Source organism: Oryctolagus cuniculus, chromosome 9, assembly GCF_051225735.1.
Source record: "Oryctolagus cuniculus isolate XC-2025 breed Fujian yellow rabbit chromosome 9, ASM5122573v1, whole genome shotgun sequence".
In the NCBI taxonomy this organism is placed as follows: domain Eukaryota; kingdom Metazoa; phylum Chordata; class Mammalia; order Lagomorpha; family Leporidae; genus Oryctolagus; species Oryctolagus cuniculus.
In genome coordinates this window covers 94,462,500-94,485,856 of record NC_142875.1, presented here as the reverse complement: position 1 = coordinate 94,485,856, position 23,357 = coordinate 94,462,500, and the positions used below count along the sequence as shown (strand labels likewise).

General features: G+C 46.6%; 1 long non-coding RNA gene across 1 annotated transcript; it reads left to right on the top strand.

Annotated features, from left to right (window-relative positions):
- The first annotated feature begins 9,801 nt into the window (after positions 1-9,801).
- On the top strand, positions 9,802-14,513 carry LOC127492041 (uncharacterized). The gene is made up of 3 exons (XR_016212950.1): positions 9,802-9,948; positions 12,744-12,918; positions 13,474-14,513. It is a non-coding gene; the product is annotated as an uncharacterized LOC127492041 (long non-coding RNA).
- Positions 14,514-23,357: the final 8,844 nt, after the last annotated feature.

Here is a 23,357-nt window from a genome sequence, read left to right as displayed (position 1 = left end):
GTTTTCCAGTTTCCGAATTTTGTTTTTCGGAGGAAGTTACGCTTTGGCTTCCATTCCCCCCGCCGGCTTCAGAGGAAGGCTGAATTCCTCCTCTCTGCGGAGTGAGTAATGAGCTGATCGTTCAGAACAAAAGTCGGCAGCGGCACAAACGGGCGGCAGGAAAGCAGCGGCTTCCTTACCATGAAGCATGGCTGGCCCCGCAGCCCGGGCCCGAGTACAGGTCCCAGGGTGTCCACACGCAGGGGCCAGGGGACCCGCCCAGCCTGAAGGGACGAGGAGAGCAAGTGTTTCTGTGAACCGGCTCCACGCTGTGGTAGGAGCTTTCCAGACTCTAAACCCCCAGGTGAAATGAACATTTCCTTTTCTGTTTCGGACTGATGGTGTGGCTCAGACACATGTCATATGGCTCATCAGGGCTGGTGCTCAGACTTAAGCCCCCGTTGGTTTGCCTGCCTCCAAATCTCCTGTTTTTCTTGTTGATGTCCTGGTGACTACTTTTAGGTGAGTGACATCCCCCTAAGACTCAAGAAATGTGTTTCTCCTGGTTGCCCCTCTTCCAGGCCAGCTCTCTGCTGTGGCCAGGGAGTGCAGTGGAGGATGGCCCAAGTGCTTGGGCCCTGAAACCCATGGGAGACCAGGAGAAGCACCTGGCTCCTGCCTTCAGATTGGCGCAGTGTGCCGGCCGTAGCGGCCATTTTGGGGGTGAGCCAATGGAAGGAAGACCTTTCTCTCTGTCTCTCTCTCTCACTGTCTACTCTGCCTATCAAAAAAAAAAAAAAAAAAAAAAAGAAATGTGTTTCTCTACTGCCCCAGAACCATTTTCCGTGATCTCCTATGATCTGGCCTTGATGTAGAGGGTTAGTGATGAGCGTCTGTAGGAGGAGGAGCCTAAAGGGTGCCCCTGCCAGGGCCAGAATCCAGACCCTGACTTTGTATGTTCCTTAACCTCTGGGTTCACTAGAAATAAGAGGATTCAATGAGATGATACATAAAACATGCTTAAGACAGGCCCTTGCGCATTGAAAGTGCTCAAGTTAGCTATTCTATAAATATTTATTGTAACTAATCGTCTGCTCAAAGAATACAGAGATGAAATTATCTGATTTGAACCTGTAAAACTGATCCTGAAGGGTTATAGAATACTGCCCTAAACTATAATATTCAGTGGCTTAAAAGGTGTGTGTGTGTGTGTGTGTGCGCGCGTGCGTGCGCAATGTATGTACTTTATCAAATTGAGGGCTAGGAGGAGTTGTGATAGAAGCTTTCTGAAAAGTCTGCCAACCTGGACAGCAGACTGTGTCTAGCTCTGCTAAAAAGCCACCAACAACTTGCTGGCCCTCACTTCTTTTCAGCTGACCACCCCTGCAGGCTGGGGCACTTGTCTGGGGCAGCTGTAGTCCATGGGTCCTTCGTCTTCCTCTTAGGACCAGTGGCCACCTGGAGACAGTCCTCTCGTCTCAACGGTGGAAGCACATGCCTACGAGTCCAGTCTCAGACATGCTTTGCAGTCTGTAGTTCTCAGATCTGTCAATTTCCCATTGGCCAAAGCAAGTCGCGTGGCTTCACTGAGCCCTGAAGAATTACACTAAGCCCACAGGTGTGGCCACTAAAAGATGCGTAGTAAAGAGTACAGAGAGCACAGAGGAACTGAAACCATCAGTGCAACCTTACACAGGTGAAAACACAAAATCGGAAATCTGAGAAGCTCCAAAATCTGAGGCCCCAAAATCTGACATAACGTCACAGGTGGAAAATTCCACTCCTGGCCACACTGATGACAGGTTACCATTGAAACACAGGTGTGCTAAAATCATTATGTGCAGTTACCTTCTGTCTGTGTGTATAAGGTGAATATGAAACTTTCATGAAATTTGTGTTTAGACTTGGGTTTCATCCCTAAGATAGCTCATTGTGTAGAAGGAAATTTTACAAAATCAAAGAAAACCCAGAATATAAAACACTCCGGTCCCTAACATTTCAGCTAAGGGCTATTCAACCTGTATGAGCTGAATCTAAGGACATGAATCTAGTGAGAAAGATACATTTAAGGTTTGGTTCCACTGGGGTGCAAATTTTATACTAAGCAAAAGCTACTGTAGTACAGACACAGTTAACACCATGCTCATTTAAAAAAATATATTCTATTTATTTATTTGAGACTTAGAGTTACAGACACAGAGAGAGGTCTTCCATCCACTGGTTCACTCCCCAAATGGCTGCAATAGCTGCAGCTGAGCTGATCTGAAGCCAGGAGCCAGGAGCCAGGAGCTTCATCGGGGTCTCCCACACGGGTGCAGGGGCCCAAGCATGTGGACCATCTTCTACTGCTTCCCCGGCCATAGAAGAGAGCTGGATCAGAAGTGGAGCATCCAGGACTCGAACCGGCACCCATATGGGATGCTGGCACTGCAGGCAGAGGTGTAGCCCACTATGCCACAGCGCGGGCCCCACACCATGCTCATTTAATACAGGTAAGCAGACCGTGACATTTGTCATCCAAAGCAGGACATTTGAGAGTAGAATGGAGCATTACTAGTCATTTAGGCCAGGATAATGAGCCTAACTGGGGAATGCCCTGGGCAACCTGGGGCCCATAATCACCCAACACTGAGCTCAACATGTTGCTTCAGAAGTCATAAAAGCTGCAGTGGCTTCGAATGCATTACTGGATGTGTCGTGCTTGGAAGGATGAAGAAGACAGCTCTGCTTCCCTTTGGGCCACTTGGCCACGCTGGCAAGATCATCTTCATGCCTGAACTTCAGAACTGCTTAACTGTGTGAGAAGAGAGGTGAGGACGGTGAGGAGTGGAGAGACTTTGTAAAACGAATCTTTTCTTTATAATTTTAAAAATGTTTATTTCTTTGTTTTTGTTTTATTTGAAAATGAGAGAGAAATCGCTCATCTACTGGTCTACTGGTTCACTCCCCAAATGCCCACAACAGCCAGGGCTGGACCAGGCAGGCTGAAGTCAGGAGCCTGGAAGTCAGTTAGCATCTCCTGCATGGGAGGCAGGGACCTAAGTACTGAACCTACCACCTGAGGCCTCCCAGGGTGCACATCAGCAGGAAGCTGGAGTCTAGAGTGGAGCTGGGAGGCAAACCCCAGACATGGGATGAACATCCAAGAGGCGTCTCCACCACTGTGCCAAATGCCTACCCCTCCAGTGAATCTTGACTGAAGGAATAGGGGATATGTAGCTAAAAATAGCAAATACTCATGGGCAGCTTGCTATCTCTTTCAAATATATGGACGTCTGTTATTAAAGAAAAAGAAATTGGGAACATTTAACATTTGCTCATCAGATAGTCCTTAGGCCAATAGCCCTAAGCAGAACATACTGGAATTGAAATGAGAACAAGCACATCTTCCTGCTGCTTACCAGTTGTGTGATCTTGGCTAAACCACACAGCTCCCTTGAGACTGAATTTCCTCCTTTATTAAGAAGTAATAATGTAAATGACTCAATCCTGCCATGTGGGTGAAAAGTAAGGTGTCCTTATTATCGGGGTTCTCCAGATAAGCAGAGCCAGTAGAATGTATACCGCGTGGAAGAGGGTTTGTTACAGGAATTGGCTCAGTAAGAAGGGAGGGCAAGCTGGAGGCTCAGGAGATGGTGTAGTTCCGGCTGTACCTGATGGTCTGAGGACCAGAGCAGCCGACGATGCAACTGTTGGCTGACGCTGAAGGTCTGACAGCAGGTATGGGGATGGACTCACATGGGGAGCTCATCAGTGGGAGCCCTGGAGGCCGAAGTCTCCAGAACCAGGAGCTCCAGTATCCCAGGCAAGGAGAAGATGGCTGTCTTAGCTCAAGTGGAGAGAGAGACCGGAAGGGAGGGAGGGATAGAGAGAGAGAGAGAGAGAGAGAGAGAGAGATGGGGGGGAGTTCGTTCTTCCCTATCTGGTTCACTCTGCAAATGGCCACAATGGCCTGGGCGGGGAGCTGGATCAAAAGTGGAACAGCTGGGACTTGAACCAGCACCCATATGGGATGCTGGCATTGCAAGTGGTGGCTTAACCCATTACGCCACAATGCTGGCCCCAAATTGTGCATATTTTCTGTTTTAAGTATTTATAATTCAAAGATATTAATGAAATAACAAATTGATTTTATGGTTCTTTTAAAATATGCTATTAAATAACTCATATTAACTTGTTTTATATTGAAGTCTTACTAAAAGGATAGAGGAGTACATTTAAAGTAGTTTAAGAAGCATCATATCCATAAGCTTATTAGATTTATGCTTTCTTAAGTCCTTGGGAAGATTTTGTTGTTAAATTATAGCTCTTAGAAGGAGAGTTGAGCCGGCGCCGTGGCTCACTAGGCTAATCCTCTGCCTTGCGGCGCCGGCATACCGGGTTCTAGTCCCAATTTGGGGCACCGGATTCTGTCCCAGTTGCCCCTCTTCCAGGCCAGCTCTCTGCTGTGGCCAGAGAGTGCAGTGGAGGATGGCCCAAGTACTTGGGCCCTGCACCCCATGGGAGACCAGGAAGAGCACCTGGCTCCTGGCTTTGGATCAGCGCAGTGCGCCGGCCACAGCGGCCATTGGAGGGTGAACCAAGGGCAAAGGAAGACCTTTCTCTCTGTCTCTCTGTCTCACTGTCCACTCTGCCTGTCAAAAAAAAAAAAAAAAAAAAAAAAGGAGAGTTGGATGTTTTACCTTTATAAGAAAGTCTGTACTGTGTATGGCCATCTAATTAGGTTGTAACTGTTTCCTTACTAAACACTGCTGGAATTTGCTGGAGTCTTGTGATTCATTTTATGAAATAATAAGATTTGTAAATTGCATTAAAAACTACAGGGAAAATTGTATTTAAAATTTGTAACTTAAATGAAGTGAGTATTCATTTTGAAAACAAAAATAACCATTGAGTAATATTTTGGTGCCGACAAGTCGCTCTTGGGAATGTCCAGCCATGGTTCGTGGAGTCGTCCCCCTCCCCCCTCCCCCCTCCCCTGCCCGGCCTCTTCTGCAGCTCTTGGGCGAGCTGACCAGTGGTGCACAGGATGGTCACTGTGTCCATCTGTGTGGTTTCCTTTCTCATGAGACTCTACACTCCGCTGGAGCAGGGACCATTCTTATTTCTCTTTCTAGCCCAGAACACAGCACAGGGCTTGGCACTGGGGAGTGAGGTGGCCTCAAGAAAAATTCACTTAAGGAATAAATAGTGAGGAGGGGGCTGGGGCGGGAGGCAGGAAGTAGCCCCGGGATGAACTCCGGGCAGGCGGGTGGGAGGGAGGCCAGGGGTGGGCCTCACGCTGACCTCCCTGACCTGGAGCTTTGCACGGCGTCTCTCTGAGTTCCACTTGACTCTGCAGCTGTTTGTGTGTTGCAGAGCTGGGCTCCATGGGTGGGTAAGTCGCCCTTTCTCACATTCTGAACACTCACGCCCTGTGAGGCTGTGCCAACTCTTGCCCGGGGTTTTCATCAGCCAATGGATTCACTGAATTAGGCCACCTGTGACCCAGCACACCTGCTCCTGGTCCATCAGAAGTCACTGTTTCCTTGACAAAGCAACCTCTGTGAAGCATGACCATGGCTGTCTTCATTGTTCCAGAGGGAGGAGCCCCAGGGGTCGGTCCTGGGTCATGAACAAATTTTTATTAGTAAATGGATTTGTTTTAGCTGACTTGCTCCCTCTCAGGATAAAAGAGAATCCAGAATCTCGGGTAGCTGTGTCTGTTTCATCTCTATGAATCCACCTTGGGGCCCTGTGCCTGGTACCGAAGGGATGTGTAATGAAATGTGTGTTGCATGAGCAAATAAGGAAACACAAGGACGAGGAAAGTGTGCCTTTAGGGAAGCAGTTCTTCTGTAGAAGATGGCAAAAAAAAAAAGTGGTAGCTGACAACTCTTCCATCTGCTTGCCAGACCGCCCTCTTCCTTGGGAGCTCCTGTACTTCCGGTGTGAGTAGGAGCCTCTACCTCCCACAAATCCCATGTCCTGCCCGTGGAGACCGCATGGAGCTGGGCCACGGTAGCTGCTCCCTGGCATCCTTCTCAGCTAGGGAGCCTCTGTCGTTGAGTGTCTCCAGCAAAGAGAATAAAGCTGGCCAAAGAGAAAAACATAAATTAAAGACAGGGAGAACCTAGGGTATTTTGAGCCCTATGTTTAAATAAATAGTTCTTGAGGCCCAATTTTTCCCTGCACCAGTTTGAGTTACTTGCCTGGAAATGGAGTGTGGGCTGCTGCAGCGATGAGGATGGTGTTGCTTGTGACAGCTTGTGCACGGAGTGCTTCCTGCATGCAAGGAGTTTTCTAAGTGCTTGATTCTTGTTAGCCCACCTAACTCCCCAGAAACCAGATGGAGAGAGTTTTATTATTAGCCACAATTTTGAGATGAAGAACCAGAACCTGTTGGACTTTCACACAGCTGAGAAGTGTCAGCTACTGGATTCAAACCCCAGCATGGGCTCTGGAGCAGGCTCCTCACCTACTTGTCTGTGCTCCAGCATTGACGGTGGCGATGAACTTGGAGACCTCCCCACACTGCACACGGAGAGCAGATTGTAGCCCATCTGAAGAGGATAATCCGGAGTCCTAGATGGAGGGGGTCAGGCTCACAGAGGCCTTGATGTTTGTATTAAACACTGTTTGCTGCTAAACTTGGAGGCATTCTTGGGTTGGTGAGATTTTTCTTGATCACTGCAGGGGGTTCAGCTGGATTAGGATAGGCTTGGGGAAAAGGAAGAAGAACACTTGTTTGGAATGAGCCAGAGACAAGGGGTGTTGGGGTGGGGGACAACTGAAGGGTCCTGAGCCTGGCCAAGTCCAGATGCTCACGGTTCCTAACTTGTGTGCTGATCCCAGTGGACAGGTGCGTCCTTTCTGAGCATTCTCGCTGTTGTCATGGTGAATTTCAGTGTGGCAGCTTGACCAGGCCATGGCATCCCCAGGTAGTTGGGAAAGCCTTACTTCTGGGTATGTCTGTGAGGGAGTTTCTGGAAGAGCCTAGCATTGGAGTCAGGGGACTGAGTGAAGAGACTTGCCCTCACCAGGGTGGGCGCCACCATCCACCATCCAATCCACTAAGGGCTCAGACAGAACAAAGATCCAAGGAGGAGAGAAGTCTTTCTCTCTCTCTGAGCTGGGACGGTCACTTTGTCTCATCTTCTGATACCATAGACCCTGGCTCTCAGGTGTTTGGACTCCAGAATCAATATCAGTTATTTCCCTTACTCCCCATCTCCCCACAAATTCTCAGACCTTTGGCCACAGATTGGTAATCATATCATCAGCTGTCCTGGTTCTCGGGCCTTTGGACTTGGACTGAATTATATCAATGGCTTTCCTGGGTCTCCAGCTTGCAGCCATAACCATGAAAATCAATTCCCTTTCTTTTTATCATCTAGGCATATCTATCTATCTATCTATCTATCTATCTTCATCATCATCTCCCATTGGTTCCATTTCTCTGGAAAATCCTAATGCAGTTCTCATACAAAAACGTTAATTAACATCTAAATGTTTTGCACATATGCCACACCAGGTACAGTACAAAACTGCTTGGAGACATAAAACACACTGATGTACCCTCGAAGACGCCAGAGGTGATGTAAAGATCCAGTTAACATATAACGGCTTTCTAGTTTGCAGATGGTGACTAGGCCCAAGTTCCTGGCAATGTGCACTTTAGGTAAAGAATTATGGAATACAAGGGACATGCCACTCCACAACTGTTCAAGTGACCACGCAAAATTTTGTTAGTCATCAAAAATCTACTTGTATTCCTGTTTGTTGAGCCCCTACTAAAAGCTAATCCTAGGCACTGGTGCCATGGTCTCTCGAGCCCTGTCGGTGTGGGAGATGGTAAGCAGAGGAGGACACTTGAGGAGCCCAAAAGCGAGGCCGGTACAGTCTTGGTGTAGATGGAGACCAGTGATCCCGAGAGACCCATTTGTTTCCATGGGACACGAGTGACAAGAACAAGAAGGGAAGGGTGACAGGGACAGTAGTGAAGACAGAGTGAGAGAAGGAGCCTGAGAGAGCTGGAGGGGGCGTTCTGGGCGGGGCTGAGCTCTGTGTGTCAAGGGGGATGCAGCCAGAGCAGGTGTAGCTGCAGCGCGTGCTGCCGAAGCACCTGGGCCAGGGCGCTTCCCAGGTGCACACGGCTGGCATGTAACTCAGGTGACAGGAAAGGAGGCGCTCCACCTGCAGCCGAAGGGTCAGCACATCTACTGACAGGCATACACTTCCCCAGGGAAGTTTCTCTGCCGCGCACAGGAAGTCAGTGCCGGTGCCTGCCTGCACTTCCGGGGCATTCTGGGGGCTCTACTGCATACCATTTTCACTGTAGAGGGTAACCTTGACAAGTCTGGCTTGTTTAGCAGGTGGTAATTTCTTGAGTGTATGGAGCCATTGCTTTTCTCTGTGGCCTCTGAGGCCTGGAACAGCTTCTGATGTTGGAGGGCCGTGGTGAACGTTTGGTGGGTGTTGTTGTTGCTGGATTTTCCGTAGTAAGTGTTGAAAAGAATTTTTTGCTTGCATTCCAAGAAAATGCTGCTCATCAGCTGGTCCCGTGCTTTCCAACACACTGGCATCTTCAAGCCTTGTTTTATTCTTTTGGAATAACAAAGCAATCGGTGCATCAGTTAAGGTTCTATCAACGCTTAAGCACAATGAGTCCTGGAGGTGATGACCATCATAGCCCCATTTGATTTGTACCCAGGATTTAATTTATAGATGAAACTGAAGGATAGCACAGACAGGTCAGTGTCATTAAAAGAAGAACTTAGTTTCTTTTTTAAAAAGATTTATTTATTTATTTGAAAGGCAGAGTTACAGAGAGGCAGAGAGAGAGAGAGAGAGAGAGAGGTCTTCCATCCGATGATTCACTCCCCAGATGGCCGCAATGGCCAGAGAGAAGCCTGGAGCTTCTTCCAGGTCTCCCACGCTGGTACAGGGGCCCAAGGACTTGGACCACCTTCTACTGCTTTCCCAGGCCATAGAAGAGAGCTGGATTGGAAGAAGAGCAGCTGGGACTCAAACTGGTGCCCATATGGGATGCAGGCACTGCAGGCGGCAGCTTTACCTGCTACGCCACAGCACTGGCCCCTTTAATAATTTTGTTAGACTCTGGGCTATAGGGGATATCCCTAGCTTGCCAGTACCTGGCCTTGGGGTGGTTTAAGGGGTGTGGGGTGTGGGGGTGTTAATTTTCTTGGAGTGTGAGTTAGATAAAGGCGGTTATTGGAGACGTTGATTTTGGATTGGTTGGTTTACATGTGAAAGGCATCCTTGAATCCCTAGGAATTAACCCTGGGAGAGGTGTTTCTTCCTTGGCCAGTGTTGCAGAAAAACTGGTGAGATGAGGCCAGATCGGTGTCCTGGTGTCCTTAATTTAGGAGACTGGATGCAAAAAAAACAGCAAAATTTTGCTTGAGTAGGAAACAGAGAAGCTCCCAGCAAAGGGAGGGGCAGGAGGTGGGGAGGAGGAGAAGTCTCTGAGGTCTCCTAGTCTAAGGGTATTTGTATGTCTTTAACATGTCATCTCCAAAGAGCAAATGTAGCGATTATACATTAGCTACTGTGAAGGTAGGGGCAGTCTTAATGGAGCCTTTTCTAACCTGTTTTTGTCAAAATCTAAGTCTCGTCCATTGGCAAATACTGCGTCCGGGTTTGTTCAGTGTCCACTTGCTGAAAAGGAGCTGCAGTTTGTACGTGCTCACAAGGAGCTGGCCTGCTTCTTGTCCTGGGCTTGCTCACCAGCGAGGCCCCCAGGATGTCAAAGCATTGTGAAATTTGGAAAATTACAAAACGAACCAGCAACCACATGACTAATATGCTCTCTCTTGACAGATAAGGAAATCCTGACGCAGAAATGGTAATCAAGTACAAGGCCAAGGCCGGAGAGTAAGTGACGAAGCTGTGAATTCAACCGAGGCGTGGTCTCCAGGCTTAGTAGCTGCTCCAGAGTGAAGCTGGTCTTTCTAACAGTGGTGAGGGGTGAGTTCAGTTATTATGGCAAAGCTTTACAAACAGCTGGAGTTTCATCAATGCACAAGAGAACGGGAGGCAGTTTTCCAAAGTTCACGTGAAGTTATTCGAGCCACTGTTCCGACTTGAGGAAACACATTTTACTTTTGTGATCAAAGGAAACATTCTGTCATCAGGCAGCAGGCAGCCTTCCAGAATCTGAGGGCACATTCGACTCCAGATGTCACTTCTGATTAACGAGGAGCAGGTGGCAGGAGAGGCTAGGCCAGCATACTTCTCCCATGGGTGGCTTAGAGTTGGGCTGGCCTGAAACTGAGAGATGGTCCTTGATGACCTTTCAAGGGTTGCTAGGGGCAGAAATCTAATTTTTGTAGCTTCCATATCCTATTGAGCCACAGTTTTCTTCTGGTTCACAGAAAATGAGCCAGCAAGTAAATGAACTGTTTGAAGTAACTTCTGCATTTTTCAAGTTAGATGGACTAGTGTGGCATTATGAATATATCTAAACATGCTTTATCTCCTTACAGTCTTTACAAATAGTAGTATTCTCTTTTTGTTAAAAAATTTAAGTGTATCAGTTTATCTGAATCAAAAAATAAATACTTTAATTTTGAATATATGTATTTTAAAGATTTATTTTATTTGAAAAGCAGAATGAGAGAGAAGAAGAGAAAGAGAGAAAGTGATTTTCCATCCGTTGGTTCACTTCCCAAATGACTGCACAGCTGGGGCTGGGGCTGGGGCAGGCTGGAGCCAGGAGCCTGGAGCTCCAAACAGGTCTCTCATATGGGTACAGGGGCCCAAATACTTGGGCCATCTGCTGCTGCTTTCCCAGATGCATTAGTAGGGAGCTGGACCAGAAGCAGGGCAGCTGGGGCTTGAACCAGCACTCTGATGTGGGTTGCCTGCATTGCAGTTCGTAGCTCAACATGCTGTACCAGTGTCAGCCCCTTGAATGTATTTTTATCAAGTTGTTCTTATGTTAGAAAAAGATTAATAACATGTCACAATTTACCAGTGCTTGTTGGGACATAATTCAGGGAAATTAAGCACACATTTCTATGGCTGTCCTGCCAGGTGTTGTGCTGGGCACTATATTAGAACCTCTTATTTTAGTTTCTTGTTTATAGAGACATTGCTTCATTTAATTCACATAACAGCCTGTGGAGGCAGGCGGGACAGACATTGTAGTAGGTATTGTTTTTGTCTGACCAGCCACATTTCTTATTCTCCAAATAACAGGAAACCCACAAAAACTGGCTTTATCCCAACAAAATCTCAGTGTTTTTCTTCCATAACTGCAAGTCAAGGGACTGGCAGTATTTGGTGTTAATTTGACTACTTGGAGATGCCATTTGGTACCCAAGTCTTTCGATCTTTCTCTTCTAGCTCCTTCAGTGGTTCATTCTTATTGCCATGCTTACTTCTTCCAGGTTGCAAAAATCCTTACAGAAACTGGCTACTTGACTGCTTCTGTCTGCACAACAGCTCTCTATTCTTAGCTCTGAAACACAAAAATAGTATGTTGTTCATGAAGAGAGAGAGGGAAAATGATCTTTTCATTCTGCAGTTGAAAAGTTGACTCTTATGGGGCCAGGGCTGTGGCGTAGTGGGTTAACACCCTGGCCTGAAGTGCCGGCAACCCACATGGGCGCCGGTTCAAGTCCCAGCTGCTCCTCTTCCGATCCAACTCTCTGCTATGGCCTGGGAAAGCAGTATGCACCCATGTGGGGGACCTGGAGGAAGCTTCTGGCTCCTGGCTTGGGATTAGCGCAGCTCCGGCCGTTGCGGCCAATTGGGGAGTGAACCATGAGATGGAAGACCTCTCTCTCTCTGCCTCTCCTCTCTCTGTGTAGCTCTGCCTTTCAAATAAATAAATAAATCTTTAAAAAAAGAAGTTGACTCTAATGCAGGAGAGAAAAGAAACAGGGCAAGTCCTTCATTCACCTTTTTTTTTTTTTTTTTTTTTTTTGACAGGCAGAGTGGACAGTGAGAAAGAGACAGAGAGAAAGGTCTTCCTTTGCCGTTGGTTCACCCTCCAATGGCCGCCGCGGCTGGCGCATCGCGCTGATCCGATGGCAGGAGCCAGGTGTTTCTCCTGGTCTCCCATGGGGTGCAGGGCCCAAGCACTTGGGCCATCCTCCACTGCACTCCCGGGCCACAGCAGAGAGCTGGCCTGGAAGAGGGGCAACCAGGACAGAATCTGGCACCCCGACTGGGACTAGAACCTGGTATGCCAGCACCGCAAGGCGGAGGATTAACCTAGTGAGCCACGGAGCCGGCCCTCATTCACCTTTTAATATACAGCTTTGTCCAGTTTTTCTCACTGTACCATCTTTCATTTACCCAAGCTGTGGTCCGTGTTGGATTCTAAGCCTTCTGCTTCCATGGGGCTGTTGAGTGACGAGGTAATGGCCAGAGCTGTTGGCAGGAGCAGTAACTTCTGAGTCAGATATCGGGAGGCAGCATGAAGGTCCAGACTTCTGGTGTGGCAGCAGTAAAACACCCCTTATAGGGCTGCGGGACATTTGGCCTATGGGAAACGTTGGGCTCTATGACGCCTGTGAAATCATTCGGTCTGGCTCTGCCAAGGCAGCTGCAGGTGGGACTCAATATTCAATAAATCTACAGCAGCCTCATTTTTAGGTTGATAATTTATATGGGCTGCAAATGATGTCATAGATACCCACATGGGTCTTGGCAGAAAAAAAGGTTTCCCACCCCTGCATAGTCCAGGGCAATCGTGGTGGTTTTTCTGATGTCCCCTTGGCAAAGCCCCCATCCCGTTATTCAATCTAACTTAGGTGTTGCTGTGAAGGTATTATGCTGATGGGAGTCAAGTCCAAAATCAAAAATTGACATTACGAAAGAGAGGTGATCATCAATTATCTGGATGAACCCGATTCAAACAGTTGCAAGGCCCTAAAAGCAGAGTTGAGCCTTCTCTGAAGAAGAAGAAAGTTTATTTGTGGACAGCAGGTAAGTTTACACCAAGAATTCTGGCTATGCTGCAGATTTCAGATTTGCCTTGTGAGGCCCACAATTGTGTAAGCCAATTCTTCCGACAAATAAATGCTTCACTATCTCTCTCCCTCTGGTCTGGTTGAACTCTGACTCATTCAGATGGTGTTACTCAATACCTTGAGAGCTGTTAAGAGCTTCAACCCATTACCAGATGTAGTTTTCAGTTTAGGGTAATTTCCTAGTGGGCCTGCAATTGTATGAAGAACTGAATCTGATCACCTATGACCTAATTGACCTGCCTGTTTTCATGAGTCATTACCTTCAAGATCACACATAGCATACACATGTATATAAGAATATATTTATCCTCCCCTACAAATCAGATTCTGGAATTAATGTGGAATACCCAGCACGCTCCCCCACCCCATATCCATCTGGTGGCCATATGGAACATGGAACATGAGCCTGTGTCAGTCTTTCATTCCACCTTAACGTAGGGTTTTTGAGAGATAATGGTTTAGGGTTGTCTGCTCTGGGTGATTTTGTCTTTGCTGCTGTTCTTCCCGTTAGAGTCTTCTCCGTCCACAGTCCTGGCTTACTTCAAGATGTCAGAGCCGGGTGGTGGATTGTGACCTGCAGTCTTCAGGTGTCCCTTGGGGGTCTCCTGGGGATCTTGCTGCTCGCTGCACAGGTGTTCACGGGCCTCACCGTCCCTCCCAGCCCTGCCACTTCCCTCCATGACATTCCCACCACGGCAGAGCGTGAGTCCATGGGTGTCGGACTTGACTGGCCTTCTGTTTTGTCAGCTTTCCCTCCGATGAGGAATTTACAGGTAAAGAAGAATTCCCAATGGATCTGGGCTTCCTTGAGGATCATCTCTGTTGTTGATTCATCTAAATGAAATTCAAGTCTCATTTCAAACGCCTTGGACAGTCATGTGGGATATTGCTGTAGGAAACCTTGAAACAGCTGATGCAGTACGTGTAACAGGAAAGTGTCTCTAAGTTCTGCTTTTCTGTCACTGCTCATATAGCTGCTCGAATCTCAAATTTGCTGCTTCCTGCTGTCTTACATTTCATGACCATCATATCTTCCCACCCCCACTGCCCACTGCCACACCTAAATCTTACACTTGTCACATCTTCATGTGGGATTACACAACTTTTTTCTTTCGAGACAGCACCTGTAAGTTAGTATTGAGTACCCTTTTATTTCATCAATTACTACTACCATTTATTGATCTTAAATATTTTATTCATTTGAAGGGGAGAAAGAAGCAAGGCGGCGGGGGGGAGGGGACTCCCATTGGCTGTTTTTTTCTCCAAATGTCTGAAATGCATAGAAGACTGGGCCATTGATCCAGTAATCCTACTCCTGCACAGTTAATCAAGAGAAATGAAGTCCATCTGTCAAAGAGACATCTACACTCCCCTCTTTATTCCAGAATCATTCACATTACTTACCAAATGGAAGCAATCTAAGTGTCCATCCACCAATGAATGGAGAGAGAAAATGTGATACCCATATACACAATGAAATGTTACCCACCCATAAAAATGATCAGATCTTGTCATTTCCAACAATGTAGATAGAACTAGAGGGCACTATGATAAGTGAAATAAGTTAATACAGAAAGGTAAGCATCATTTGATACATGTGGAGTCTTGAAAAATAGGTGATATCATAGAAGTTAAAAATGTAATGGTGGTTATAGAAACTGAGGAGGGAGAGGTGGGGAAACATTGATTGATAGGTACTGGGTTCTAGGTAAGTAGTAGTGAGAAGTTCTGGGGTATTATCACATGATAGGATGATTATGGGTAATGTTAATGTGTATTTCTCTATTTAAAAACTCTAGAAGACAGCCGGCGCCGTGGCTCAATAGGCTAATCCTCCACCTTGCGGCGCCGGCACACCGGGTTCTAGTCCCGGTTGGGGCGCCGGATTCTGTCCCGGTTGCCCCTCTTCCAGGCCAGCTCTCTGCTATGGCCAGGGAGTGCAGTGGAGGATGGCCCAGGTGCTTGGGCCCTGCACCCCATGGGAGACCAGGAAAAAGCACCTGGCTCCTGGCTCCTGCCAGGATCAGCGCGGTGCGCCGGCTGCAGCGGCGGCCATTGGAGGGTGAACCAACGGCAAAGGAAGACCTTTCTCTCTCTCTCTCTCTCACTGTCCACTCTGCCTGTCAAAAAAAAAAAAAAAAAAAAAAGAAAAAAAAAAAAAAAACTCTAGAAGATGGGGGGGGACCCACCAGACTAATTGCTTGCCCCTACTAGTTACTCATTTTTTCATACCTTCATTCGGCAATAATTGAGTACTTACCATGTGCCAGGCACCACGATCTCACAGGTCCTGAAGATACAAAACAAAGAACTCTTACAGAGCTGGCATTTAGGTGGGTTGGCAGTGGAGACGGTGGGGGAGTGGCAAAGACAATATACAAGTAAACAAGTGAGCAAGGTGATGTGACAGGAGGAGTGCTTTGAGGCATTTCGCTGTCCTGGACCAGTTCTGAGTAGAATATGATGCTGAGTGCTTAATATATTTGTATCTGTCAAGAGCATGTTCTTAAAATAAAATCTTAAAAAAAAAAAGGGGCCGGCGAGGTGGCGCAGTAGGTTAATCCTCCAACTGCGGCGTTGGCATCCCATATGGCTGCCGGTTCTAGTCCGGGCTGCTCCTCTTCCAATCCAGCTCTCTGCTGTAGCCTGGGAAAGCAGTGGAAGATGGTACTGGGTTCTAGGTAAGTAGTAGTGAAGATGGGGGGGAACCCACCAGACTAATTGTCCTTGGGCCCCTGCACCCAAGTGGGAGACTGGAAGAAGCTCCTGGATCCTGGCTTTGGATTGGCACAGCTCCGACCATTGTGGCCATTTGGGGAGTGATCCAATGGACAGAAGACCTTTCTCTCTGTCTCTCCCTCTCACTGTCTGTAACTCTATCTCTCAAATAAATAAAATAAAATCTTAAAAAAAAAAAAAAGAGCATGTCCTAAGCAAGAACAAGTGACCCTGGCCGACTGGCAGGAAAGGAAACTCTGGCAGGCTATTGGCAGCTTAACTGCACTATCTGGAAGGCTCAGGAAATAGACAGGAACAAGGTGGTGAGGGAGGGAGCAGAGCCTCGCTCTCACACGTGATGAGTGTGCAGAGCAGCACGTGTCTCCCACAGTGCTGCAGGCCAGGAAGATGGATGGGGCCGGCATCAATGAAAGCCCTCCACGCTCCCTCAATGATCTCTGAGTCTGTGACACAATCCCTGAAGGCTCAAAGTGCAACAGCAGACTTGAAAGAGCTGCTCCGGGGACAGGCCTGTGCCTGGCTGCCCTCCGGAGTGCTTGCATCCCCCCAGACCAGCCGTGTTGGTCAGGTGCTGGGTGCTTACAAGGAATGAAGCTGTGTCCAGACTGCCCAAGCCATACACCCTGTGATGGTGGTTCCAAAATGTAGCTACAGACTCTATGACATCCTTTCTTTCAAGAGGTAGAGCCACCCCAGGTGAGCGTGGGCTGCGTTTGGTGACTTGTGCTTGTTGAATGTCATGGGGCAGAGGGTGCACCATTTCTGAGAGGAAGAGATCAAAGACAGTGTGGCTTCCTCCTTGCACTTTCTCTGGGTTTGCTTGCTCTTGGAGAAGCCAGCTGCCTTGCTGAGAGGATGCCCAAGCAGCCTTGTCAACAGCACAGGAGGGGCACCCTGTAGGAGGAGGGTGTTTGGGCTCCGGTCACGGCTTCACGGGGCTGCGACTATAACCTTATGAGTGATCCTGAATCCCAAGCACCCAGACAAGCTGCGCTTGGATTCCTGGCTTTCAGAAATTGAGATGAGAGTTACCCTAAACTTGAGGGCAACTTCTTACTCAGCGGTAGATAACTGAAAAGTGTGCCCTTCTTTGCATAGCTACAGTTCCTTTAAAAACAGAAAAAAAAATGAATGTTCGCTGCTTATATAAAACAGCTGTTGATCATACAGCCAAAATGATGCTCCTGCTTTGTGTTAAGGAGGATGGCCGGAGTCTGTCATGGATCCACCCAGACACAGGTCCTGCTTCTTTGGCTGATAGCCTTTCCTCCTTCAGTTTTTCTGAACTCATTTTGTGAGCTGGAGCCTGTGAACTAAATTGTAAGTTCATTGCAATGAATATCCCGTATATTAATTTGAAATATGGGTGGAAGTTATAATCTCTGTTCCTGCAACTAGTCACAGCTATTTAAGAATTTCCTTCCTCACTGTTCATTCTGAACTCCCTTTATGTTTCACCAGCACCTCAACTTGGGGTGCTCCTTTCTTTGGAGTTGCCCAGGTCTTAGCTTTTGAGAGTTCTGAGCTGGCAGTGTGGCAGGAGGAGGTGCCCTTAAGCATCGTTAGATCTCAATCATTACGTCCACTGCTTTCCCTCCCCTGCATAGCATAGTGACTATTTTCTTTGAAGAATGTCAAGAAGGCAACAAGAGCTTATTTAGTCAGTTCTAACAGCTAATACTTTCACTTGCTACATTGAGAAATTTAGGCATATAAGGTTGGGCCATCTTCTACTGCTTTCCCAGGCCATAGCAGAGAGCCGGATCGGTAGTGGAGCAGCTGGGACTTGAACTGGTGCCTATATGGGATGCCGGCGCTGCGGGCGGCGGCTTTACTCACTATGTCATGGCACCACCCTCCCCCCAATTTGTTTTTGCATGTGCTTATATATTTTGTGTAATGATAGACATGGTGCACTTTCTTCATGCATTTGATTTCTTGTTGAACATATTATGTCCTATCAGGCTGGCTTCATGCAGTCACACAGGATCTCGTGCTCAGCAGGCCCCATGCCTGGCTTACTGCTCTGCTGTTACCATCTTGAAATTCTTAATCATGTCGAACAAGGACCCCGATGCTTTGATTTATCAGTGGGACCTGCAAATTATGTAACTGACCTGAGTTTCTATTTTCAGTTTTCAAAATTTTGATGACTACATTATTTTGTAATTTGTTCCATGCTCAGACATTTATATTCTATTGAAAATAACCAATGCTGCTAGAACGTTTTTTTAAAGATTTTATTTATTTATTTGAGAGGTAGAGTTACAGATAGCGAGAGGGAGAGGGAGAGAGAGAGAGAGAGAGAGAGAGAGAGGTCTTCCTTCCATTGGTTCACTCCCCAAATGGCCACAACGGCTGGAACTGCACTGATCCGAAGCCAGGAACTAGGTGCTTCTCCCTGGTCTCCCATGCAGGTGCAGGGGCCCAAGGACTCGGGCCATCTTCTACTGCTTTCCCAGGGAGCAGAGAGCTGGATTGGAAGAGGAGCCGCTGGGACTAGAACTGGTGCCCATATGGGATGCTGGCGCTGCAGATTGAGGATTAACCAAGTGAGCCACAGCGCCGGCCCCGCCAGAACGTTTTCATGTCTATAGAATTTTGTTTGAGATTATTCAGGGTAGATTCTAGCTGTGGGTTTTATGGATCAGAGTGAGTTCATGTCTCCATATTCTTTATTTTAAAAAGTATTACACATCTCACTTCTTTTAAGCCATAAAGCTGCAGTTTCCTTGAGGACAGCCCTCCCCTTCCTTCCTGCTCATCCAGCCCTGGGATAGGGGATGAGTGCAGGCCACATGCCCCGATGCCTGCTCCTCACACAGAGCGGGGTGAGGATTACAGACACCTGGCAGGGAATCACCCTGGATGTCAGCCTCTTCATGTAAAAGTGGGGGGGCAGTGTATGGATTAAGGAGAGAGTCAGGGGCAGGCATTTGGCCTTGTGGCTAAGATGCTTGCATCCCACATCAGAGCACCTCGGTTTGGTCCCCACCTCTGGCTCCTGACTCCAGCTCCCTGCTAATGCAGACCCTGGGAAGCCCACTGACAGTCAAGTAGTTCGATTCTTGCCACCTACCTGGGGCTCCTGGATTTGGCTTCTGGCTTTGGCCAGACATTTGGGGAGTGAACCAGAGGAAAGAAGCTGCCACTCTTTGTCTATCTTTCTCTCTTACTCCCTGCCTCTGAAATAAGTAAACTTAATTAAAAGAAGGAAGAGTGTTAGAGTGTCCAATATAGTGACCGGGATTCTGTAAATACAAAATAAATAGTTTTCAATTCTCCTTTAAATCAACTTTCTCCATTTACTTGCTCAGGTAACAAGAATGCAAAGGTCAAAGTTTCAAGCCCAATCTACAACTTTTTCTTATGATTTATTTATTTGAAAGGCAAAGTGATAGAGTTATATCCTTTGGTTTGCTCCTCAAATGGCCGCAATGGCCAGGGCTGGGTCAGGCCAAAGCCAGAAGCCAGGAATTCCGTCTGGGTCTACCTTGTAGAGAGCAGGTGTTCATGTACTTGGTCCAACTGCTGTTGCTCTCTCAGGGGCATTCGCAGGGAGTTGTATTGGAAGTGGAGCAGCTGGGACTCGAAACAGTGCTCCAATATGGGATGCTGGTATTGCAGCAGCAGCTTAACCTGCTGTGCCACAATGCCAGCCCTTCTCCTATTTTGCCTTTTGAAAATGTACATAATTACTTTTATTTTGAACTATACAAAAGTTGGTTCTGTCTCCTCTCATCTAGTATTCCCTGTGGTTTTCTAGCATTCTTGGCTTTTGGCGTTTTTAATGAAACATCCATGTTGGTTTAAATGACAAGATTCCTCATTCATCACTTAGAAGGTCCAGATGTTTAACTAAGTCCAATGATACTGAAATGGAAAGTGAAAGATTTATTAAAAGGAGAAGTAAATCAATATGCTGAATCTAATGGCCAATAGCATCGGTATTATTAGAATTGAGCAGTAACTTTTGCTTGAACCTTTTCAAAAATAAACACAAAAAGGCAAATACAGGTGCAGGTCTAGTTGCTATTGCTCACTAATGAAACACTTTGTTTAGTAGATTCTTTTGATCAATTCTCAAATAAATTTGGTATAGGAGCAAAAGTATTGCCTGCCTTATTTACCACAGAATCTGTTTCAAAGGAAGTATTCAATGAATAATTTGAACAGATGAATATTGGACATTTTACACTGACATCAAGCAGAGAAAACCACAGTGATATGAAAATTCTTTCTAGTGTTTATGGGACTGACCGCTGACCCAAGTGCTATGCAAAAAGCAGTGTGTTCGAAATCTCAATTATTTCACAGAGGCAATCTGTAGGGTGTTAGTATGATCCTCATTTATTTATTTATTTATTTTGACAGGCAGAGTTAGACAGTGAGAGAGAGAGAGAGAGAGAGAGAGAAAGGTCTTCCTTCCGTTGGTTCATCCCACAAATGGCCGCTAAGGTCGTCGCACTGCCAATCCAAAGCCAGGAGGCAGGTGCTTCTGACTCCAGCTCCCTGCTAATGCAGATCCTGGGAAGCCCACTGACAGTCAAGTAGTTCGATTCTTGCCACCTACCTGGGGCTCCTGGATTTGGTTTCTGGCTTTGGCCAGACATTTGGGGAAGAGGAGCAACCAGGACAGAACCGGCGCCCCAACCGGGACTAAAACCCGGAGTACCGGCACTGCAGGCAGAGGATTAGCCTAGTGAGCCATGGTGCCAGCCGTCCTCATTTATTTTTAAGATTTATTTTATTTCTTTGAAAGGCAGAATGACAGAGGGAGGGAGGGAGGAGAGGGAGAGGGAGAGGGAGAGGGAGAGGGAGAGGGAGAGGGAGAGGGAGCGGGAGCGGGAGAGAGAGCGAGAGCGAGAGCGAGAGCGAGAGCGAGAGAGAGGATCTTCTATCCTCTGCTTCATTCTTCAAATAACTGTATAAGATGGGGCTGAGCCAGGCTGAAGCTAGGAGTCCAGAAGAAACCCATTCCAGGTCTCCCACAAGGGTGGCAGGAACCCAAGCACTTGGTCCACCTTCTGCTGCTTTTATGGGCTTATCAGCAGGGAGCGGGACTGGAAGTGGAGAGGCCTGGACTCTAATTGGCACTCTGATATGGGATGCTGGTGTTGCAAGTGGCTGCTTAAACTGCTGTACCACAATGCTGTTCCCTCATCATTTTACATTTGAGAGAACTGAGGCCTGCAGACAAATAAGTGTCTCAGGGTGCCATAACGGGAAGTGGGGGACCAGGACTTGTGCACGGTTGGCAACCACCCAGCCTCCCTGCCATGCCAATGCTGAGCACATCGTGGTGCAGGGCCCCTTCCTCACAAAATCATCCACAATTTTCTCAGACTGGATAAACCCCGAGGAATACTATGGAACGTTCATCTGAAAATGAACATGGCCTCTCTCAGCCCCTGCTAATGGGAATCTCAATTGGAAAAGTCTTGGAGAGCTGTTTGGCAAACTCTTGAATGAAGGCTTTCAAGAAGTAAATAGGCAATCTGTGTTATGAAATGACTGTGCATGGATTTCGAAAGTTTTTTTTTTTTTGCAACAAAATAGACTTATCTTTTAATGCCATTTTAACATGATGTTTTTTTGAAGTACCCTCATATAAGATGACTTGAACTTTTCCATCCTTTTGGCCTAGTTTCAACTTTGAGGAAACAGCATAAGGAAATTACTTCCATACAAGCAAAGATTTATAGCTACGAATTGGATATATCTGAAATAGACATTGGCAAAGACTTGGTCTAAAACATGTAAGTATGGAGGTGGAATCATATACTCCATTAAAAATTATATTTTAAAATGAAACTTTAATACTCAGAAAAATGTTAGCAGTGTTTTGTTCAATGGGACAGAGCACAAGCTTTGACAGAAAGTACATTGTGGCTTAGTGCACTTGGTAAAGTGATAGGTATAAATACACAACTGATCAAAAAGATAGGGTATCTGTTGGTGAGATTTCACAAATAAGACCAGTGTAAGCAACTAATGAAGGATAGAATTAAAAGGGAGAGAATGATCCTGCAGGGGAAACAGGACACACAGCAGACTCATAGAATGGCAGCACTCCTGCCTCAGAATCAACCCTTGGGACATTCGGATCTGGCTAAAAGGTCCATGAGAGTCTCACAGGCATGGGAAGCCATGATACGGTGGCAAAAAACAATCTAAATGAAAGATCCTGGTGAACAAGACCCCAGCAGAAGGAACAGGCCATCAAGGAGAGAGGCGCCTTTCTCTGAAGGGAGGAAGGAACTTCCACTGTGATACGACCTTGACTAAACAAGTTCAGAGTCGGTGAACTCAAGGGGCTTCCATAGCCTAGACAGCTCATAGCAAGAGTCTCGGGTGATTGCTGATGTCATAAATAAGAGTGCCAATTGTTAAATCAACAACGGGAGTCACTGGGTACATGCTCCCCACGTAGGATCTCTGTCCTTAATGTGTTCTACTATGAAACTTAAAAAACAACACTACTAGTCGAACAATACCCTGTACCTTGTGCGGTTGTGTGAGTGCAGCCTGTTGAAATCCCTGCTTAGTATATACTAAGTTGATCTTCAGTATATGAAGGTAATTGAAAATGAAACTCGATGAAGGGCGGGATGGGAGAGGGAGTGGGAGAGGGGAGGGCCACGGGAGGGAGGGAGGGAGGTTGGGGGGGAGAGCCACAACAATACAAAAGTTGCACTTTGTAAATTCACATTTATTAAATAAAAAAATAACTATATAACAAACAAGAAAAAAGAGAACTTAATACTTTACCCTTTTAGTATTTTTTATGTTCTACTTAAAACTATTGGTTGAACTCTGTAATTAATACACAATTACTCTTAGGTGTTTAATTAATGCTATAACTAGTACTCAAATAGTATTTTACACTTTGTGTTTCTGTGTGGGTGCAAACTATTGAAATCTTTACTTAATATATGCTAAATTGATCTTCTGTATATAAAGATAATTGAAAATTAATCTTGATGTGAATGGAAGGGGAGAAGGAGTGGGAGAGGGGAGTGTTGTGGGTAGGAGGGAAGTTATGGGGGGGGGGAAGCTATTGTAATCCATAAGCTGTACTTTGGAAATTTATGTTCATTAAATAAAATAAAATATAAATATAAAAAAAGAAAGTATACTGTGGCTTTAATTTTAATTTTGCAAAGGATATGCTTCTGGTGGGACATTAAACTGAAACATACAAATGCTTTATGTTGATAGAGCCATTAGACAGTACGTGTTAGAATCCAATGGTCCATCAATTCCACCTCGTATGAACTGCCATAGAAAAGTAGGCACATGGACATGGAGAGGCAGGGACATGGATGGTATCATAGTATTTAAAATGTTTTTTATTAGAGGGGGAGAGAGAGAGAGATTAACAAAGACACACACACACACACACACACACAGCTACAATGGTTCGTTCCTCCAAATGCCTGTATCTGTCCTGGGCTGGACCAGGGGCTGAAGCCAGGAGCAGAGAACTCAATCTGAGTCTCCCACATGGGTGACAGGGACCCAATCACCTGAGCCATCACACGTTGCATCCCAAGATTTGCATTAGTGGGAAGTTGGAGTCAGGAGCGGGAGCCAGCAATCAAACCTAGGTATTCCAATGTGGGACATAAGTGTCTCTCTCTTTTTTTTTATTTA